Source organism: Nuphar pumila, chromosome 6, assembly GCF_984573655.1.
Source record: "Nuphar pumila chromosome 6, dmNupPumi1.hap1.1, whole genome shotgun sequence".
Taxonomy (NCBI): domain Eukaryota; kingdom Viridiplantae; phylum Streptophyta; class Magnoliopsida; order Nymphaeales; family Nymphaeaceae; genus Nuphar; species Nuphar pumila.
In genome coordinates, this window is record NC_143254.1 from 50849204 (window position 1) to 50856553 (window position 7350).

Below are 7350 nucleotides of genomic sequence, written 5' to 3' on the forward strand. Positions count from 1 at the left end.
GTCTCACATTTTTTAAATTGCAAATATGAGCCATAGTTTTCTTGAAAGCTATCAGCCTTGTACTTTTAACTTAGATTAAATCACAACTCAAATTACAATAGTAACATTCACCACTAAGAGTTAAATGGATACCAAAAGTGACATGAAACGGAGGCGAGAAAGCAAGTGTTAAAAAGAAGTATGATGTGAAAAGTGAAATTCATTTTGAAAGTGAGTGTGGAATCGTACGGGAAGTAAAAAAAGTAACATGAAGAAAACAAAGAGAAAATAAGTGAAAAACTATGAAAAACTAGAAAAAAGCAATAAAAATCCAGGGAGAAACGAAAGGAATGTGAGAGGATAGCAATTTGAAAAGTGAGTTTCTCCTACCCTTCTCCTTATTGAGCGAACCATGAGCTTCATACTTTGGAAGCATGACTGTTTACTTTTTTTTTATGTGGATGAATGAGTAATTTTTGAATTGTCAAAGGAGAATACAGGAAACCAAAAAGGAATCACGTTCTTCAAGATGATAGATCATTATTTTCAAGAAATGTTTGGCTCATATTTGAAATTTCAAAAAAGCGTGGCCCATTTTTTTAAAATATAGTAAAAAAGATGTCCCATAAATGAAATTTTCCCTTTTACTTTTTATGAGAGAGAGAGAGGGGGGCAAGAGCCAATCTTGACATAAATTCTTCAAACTCTTGATTTTGGTAGAATTTTGTATTCAATTCAAAATTACAGATTAAGGGTCTATAGGAGATGATTGCAACCAACTACAGAATACAAGGCATGGTGGATCTCCGAGAGCAGTCGCCGTCATATTGTATATGACATTATAAATCATCACGACCTCACATCTCACTTGTGCGTGGACCCCACTCTCATGTATCTCACAGTTCCCAAATGAGATGTGCGGTCAGGATTGAATATAATCATTTTTTTTTAACAGAGAAAGCTGAGGTTAGGCAGACCGCTATCAATTATACAACCATACCAATTAGGGTTCGAACTTGCAATGCCCTCCCAACACAAAGTGACGTGCACTAACTGCTTCTGCCAGACAAGAGGAGGCCCTGTTGGTATATAACCAATTATCTTTCATTATAGGAATATTGTTACTTTTCAGGCATTGCGAAGATCAACTCCAATTGATACCATAACTGGGCCTGTTAACAGGTGGGTCATGCAACCAAGCCAGGTGGGCGAGGACCATTGAAGAGCTAGCTGTGGGTCCATGTCCATATCTAACCAGGCCTAACATAGACAGAGCCAGATCCCAGTCCAGATAAAGATAGCATATATACTGGACACAGTAAAAATCTTAATATTTTTATTCTTTTCGCATATACACAAAATTAGTGGATCATACCTGGGTTGCCCGAGTGGCAGCGGGCCTGGGGAAAAAGTGCTGACCACTTTGTCCCAGGTTCGACTCCCACCGGGTGTATGGGTGCCTTTAGTGGGATCCATAAGAGCTTGAGTGTCAGTGACCCCACCCGACCCGAGGTCTACCTCAGAGGGAGGTGAGCCCATTAAGTGACCCCGTTCTCAGCGAGGGTTTCTCATCATCCAAAAATAAAAAAAATTACTACTCACATTGAACCTAGGTCTTGTAAATATGAGTACCCAATGATTAAATGAGATATGCCCGTATTAAGACAAAGTTCGATTCTCATGGGTGTCTCCCCTCTGCTCAAGCCAATGCCTAGCATAGGCTCCGGCAGAGGGCGACCTAACCTCAGAGTTTTATGCCATCGGCACGACTGTAGGTATGGCAGGCTGAACCAGACAGACCAGGTCTTCATGCCGAGTGTGGTTTCTTCGGGTTCTACATAAAAAAAAAAAACTATTATAAACATTGCTGCTGATTGAAACATGATTCAACCTTCTCAGAATATGAGAAAGTTGAAACATACTTTCTCCATCCCTTGCCACAAGGCCCAAGGTAGGTGTACTCCCTTCGTGGTAAGGGGGGGGGCTGGGGTTTTTTGGCAATGAGCTCAAAAGTGAATCGGTTTTTTGGTCAAGTATCCAATGGTGCAACGTATAACTCAGAGAATGCTTCTTATTTTCAGGGATAAACTCTGGAGTAGTTTACAACTTATATAATTTGGGATGGTAAGAGCCCATCTACCTCTTTATTCGAAAGGACATGACATCATTTATTCTGCCTTATACATCACGTGTACAGCATTATTTAGTAGGGTCGTTGCCCTATAATGTTACCACGAGGACTGTAGTTGCAGGTGATGAAAATAGCACCGTTGTTGCACTTGACCCTGGCGCAACCAAGGTTCGTGGAAGCACGCCAAACGACCTGAGTGTAGTGACCACAGACCTTGCCAGTAGCGCATGTGTTCGAGTTGTAATCATAGTTGCTGATCTCTCTCACCCACAAATTGACAGCATCTGCTGCAGTGTACTCGCGGCCACTGCCCCAGAATATGTTCTCGCCATATGGGCCCCCAGAGTGAACGAGTCTGCAATCACCAATCCTCTGATTTGCATAATTCTGGGCGTAGCTGGCGACGTTGGCGTCCCATATCATAGGACCAACTCCAACTCTAGCACGAGCAGCGTTGTGAGCACTGAGGAAGTCTTGGGGTGAGTTCTGGGCATGAGTTCCATGGATTCCTAAGCCAAGCAACAATACAACACATACCATTGCTAATGGACTCAGGAGGCGCAGATTGGACTCCATTTGGTCACTGCAACTAAGTCAACACAAAACTCAATTTAGTGAGTTTCTCTCTTGTAGAAAGAAATATGGGAACAACATGCCAATTTATAAGGCACCTAGCCGCCTAGGAAGCAGATAGATGAAGTGGAAAATATTGCCTGGCCCCCCAGAGTGAACGAGTCTCTTTTCTTGCTTTTTGGTTGTAAGTGAAAGATAATTTTATTGACGATAAACGCATATACGTAGTACATGAAAAGTGGTGTAAATCGCTCAGGAATACAAGAAGTAAAAAAACATAATCGAAGAAGTTTCATCGAAGCTCCACTAATGAATTTCAAAGTATATACTGGTTTAAGTTTTGCCCATGAGAAGGCATTGTTGTACCAAAAGAAAAATGAACTTGTTTGCATCATCTAAGAAAGATGATTTTCAAATCTTCTTTCAAAAAAACAAGGAAAAATAAATCTTCTAAACCTAATTCACTACCACTATGGCCCTCTACATGCTAAAATTGAAAGCATATTCTCTCTCTGTTACCAACAAGGGCTTCGCTTGCCTGGTAGGAGCAGCTAGTGCACGTCACCTAGCTTGTGTTCGGTCGTTGCAGGTTCAAAATTCAATGGTATAGTTTTTTCACTGGTAAGGGTCTGCCTAACCCCAGCTTGCCTTTCAAAAAAAAAAAAAAAATATTCTCTTCTCTGAGCCAGGTTGGTCCACAGAAACGCGATCCAATTCTTGGATGACTTATCCAAGAAATTAGGCAGGAATACATCAATTGGTGAGAAGAGCAAAGTTGTGTGTGTACCACAGCAGAGCAAAGGTGTCCAAAATCAATGCATGATATCACTAAAAGTCGGTGACATTGAATATGACACGAACTGGTTCTCAACATCGGCGGACTTCGCATTGATGTTACGGTCAATACCCTTGCACAAGCATCATGGAGCGCCACGGCTCCTCAACTTTGTTGCAGTGCATGTTGAACTGGTTAGAGTACAGTAGTAGGAAGAAGGGATCAGGTCATATTCGATATTACTGAAAACTGCTGATATTAAATGTTGGCCACACGCGTGTCGACCATAGTGGTCCTCACATGACCGGAAGGGCAAGGTTTCCCTCGATGAACAGTGGACGTATGACGCTGTCCCTCCCCCGCTGCCCGTGTGATTTCATTATTCAATGTCATCAAATTTTTGTGATTTTGAAGGGTCGATCCCCTCTCAGAAATTCTTCACTATCGTACAAGTTATGGATAATAAGTCACAATGGGTGGTTCTCTTTCTCTTTCGAAGAGAAGGAAAAAATGGTTAAGATAGCACCTTTTCTGTTGCCTCGTCAAACTTTTGCAATCAAACAAGGCAGGTTTCTGGGTTACGTCTCTCTTTCTCTCTCTATCTTTGAGTATCATGGAAGGATAAGCTTCTAGAATGGGCCCAAATACACGTGAATGGTAAATGGTTTTTTCCTCAACCGATCAATCTTGCTAGCGACCTGTTAATCCAGTATGTTTGTTTAAAAATAAAATAAAAACGAACAAGATATCCGCACTCCTGTTCCAATTTTTCGTCATTAATGGGACAAATCCCGTATTTGTCTGTTCCTTTTTCTTTTTATTCTCCTTGTATTTTAGACTTTAGAGGGACACTTTCCACATAGGAGATTCATCTAGTTTTGCCCAAAGTCCCAAAAATCGACTCGCGTTTCTACTGCACCAATACATGCAAAGTACAGCAACAGAAAAGTAGTAGTAAAAATAACATAGACAAAAAGAGATAAAAAAAAGGAAAGGGAACGAAGGTTGTCCCATAAATTTCAAGAAGGGCGAGGAACAATTACAAATGAAAGAGGAGAGAACACAACACGGGAGAGGAAAAATAGAGTAATACAAGAATAGGAAAGCCAAGCAACCGCATCAAACAGCTGAGAACACGAGAAATAAATTCTTCATACGGTGGACCTGCATCAAGAACCAAAATGCACTCTTTAAAGCTGACAACTTCTCATTGCATTTGATCTGATCTAAAGAGTCCTAGTCTCTCCACATTCCAATCTAATAAATATCATTGAGTGGTCCTCTTTGCACCATGCTTAAGACTGCTTCGCGATACATTTAATACGCTTGAGCCCTTTCTTTCCACCTGTAACATCAAGATAAACCGATAAAGACCTCCACCATCTCCAAATTCGAACCAAACGTTTGCCTCTCCTTCTGGTTGTTCTTGCTAACATTATCGCACTATCATAACCTAAAAGGGATACAAAAAGATGAAAGAACCTGCTTGATATCTCACACACGCGTGAGTGCAGGATTATTGATTATTTATATTCTTGTTTGGTTACACGATATTACAAGATAATTTAAGTCGATGTTACAAGATAATGATATTCGACCTACACGATAAGAAAGACTCAACTGCATTAGAGAAACCGGTTACAAGCTTTGCTACATTTTTGAGGAGTCTCAGCTACATTTAAGGAGTCGATTGCTATAATCAAGGAACCGGTAGCTTGAGTCAATATACATTTGGTATACCACCTTCATTAGATAACTCAAATGATTATCCTAGAGGATTATTGTTTGAGATTAGCATATCTGGGAAGCTTATCTTATCATGCCCCGGAAAGCTCAACGAGGCCCGCCTGTTGAGCTTACGATGAAAATTGATGAAGGGAATACGCAGGAGCGGTTTGGTAAGGCCATCTGCAAGCTGGTCATGAGAGGAAATAAACTGAACCTATAGGTGGCCTTTGCAGACATGATCACAGACGAAATGGAAGTCAATTTCGACATACTTGGTCCAAGCATGGAAGACGGGATTGGCAGCAAGGTAGAGAGCTCTGATATTATCGCACCATAGCACAAGAGGTGTGGGAGGAAAGCCAAGTTCACAGAGGAGAGAGTGTAACCAAAGCAAATCAGAGGTCGTGCAAGCTAGTGACTTGTATTCGACCTCAATGCTGAAACGAGCCATGGTCTTTTGCTTGCAAGAAGACCAAGAGATGACATAACTAAGAAAGATAACAAATCTGACAGTGGATTTCCGATCATCTGGACATCTTGCCCAGTTGGCATCTGAGAAGGCACTCAGCTGAAGAAACAAGGATGATTGAAGAAGAAGGCAGTGATGCAAAGTCTCCTTTAAGTAACGTAAAATGTGCTTAACAATAGACCAGTGAGCCTCAAATAGTTGGTGCATGAACTAGCATACTATATTGACAGTGAAGGTAATGTCAGAACGAGTAAGAGAAAGATATTGGAGACCGCCAATAATGTTGTGATAGAGCATTGGATCAGAGAACAATGGAGAGACTTCTTTAGACAATTTTGCGGAGGAGCTCATAGGAGTAGGAACTGGCTTGGCGTCAGCTATGCACGCTCGCTACAAGAGAGTGAGAGTATAAAGTCGTTGTCAGAGGATGAAGCCGTTAGGAGAATGTAATACTTCAATGCCAAGAAAATAACTGAGCCGCCCAAGATCCTTAATGGAAAAAGTCACACTAAGACTAGAGATGAGGCGAGATATCTCCAAGTGAGAGTTCTCAGTGATTATGATGTCGTCCACATATACTAAAACAAACATAAGAAGACCACTCTATTGAAAAATAAAAAGAGCGGCATCTGACTGAGAAATAGTGAAGCCATGGGAGACCAAGTTAGAGCTAAGACGCTGGTACTAGGCTCGGGGAGCCTGTTGGAGCCCATAGATGGTGCGATCAATCTTGCAAACATGATGAGGAAACTCATAATACACAAACTCTGGTGGTTAGCTCGTGTAGACATCTTCATCCAAGGCACCATTGAGAAAAGCATTATTGAAGTCCAGTTGATGGATATGCCATTTGAAGGAGATCACAAGAGACAATACCACTCGAATGGTGGTGGGTTTAACCACAGGTCTGAAGGTCTTAAAGAAGTCAACCCCTTCCTCGTGGTGGAAGCCTTTGGCTACAAGACAAGCCTTATAATGTGCAATAGAGTCATTTGCATGGCATTTGATATGATACACTCACTTAGAGCTGACAACATTGAACTGAGAATGAGGAGGAACAAGATGCCATGTGCGATTATGCACGAGAGCATTGTACTCCTCTTCCATGGTAGAGTGCAAGTGAGAAGACTTGACAACTTGCTTGTAGGTGGTGGGTTCCAATGCAAGCAACTGATATTAAAAGTCGTGTAGGGGATGGGATATAAAGTTGCAGCAAAAGATTTGGGTTTAAGCGAGCTGGTCATGAAGCAGGTGACCATTTGATGGGTGTGCTCGGGTGAACGAACTAAAGGTTGGGCCAAGATAGGTAGGGTAGAGACAGGAAAGGTGTCCAAGTGATCAAGAGAACCTGAACTGAGTGGAGGAGAGTCGTGAACAAGAGAGAGGACCGGAGATGGTGAATTAGGAGGAGCAGGGTTGGTACATATTGGAAGAGAGGAAGGTGCAGGGTTGACGAAGAGCATCAGAGGTGAGATACATGACTGTGCACACACAGTTAGACTCGGGTGCAGGTGAGGGAATAAGAAAAGAAGCAGAAAGTGACTCGTCAAAGACCACATGATGAGAGACATATGTGCGAGCAGTAAGGGGATGATAACAAATATATCCCTTATGGCAGAGAGGATAACCAAGAAAGATACAAGGGTTAGTTTTGGGTTAGAACTTGGTGGAGTTGTAAGGACTTATAAGGAGGTA

At 41.7% G+C, this 7350-nt stretch overlaps 1 pseudogene; it reads right to left on the reverse strand.

Annotated features, from left to right (window-relative positions):
* Positions 1 to 2024: 2024 nt before the first annotated feature.
* LOC149834819 (pathogenesis-related protein 1 pseudogene) lies at positions 2025 to 2735 on the reverse strand (annotated as a pseudogene).
* Between the last annotated feature and the right edge of the window lie 4615 nt (positions 2736 to 7350).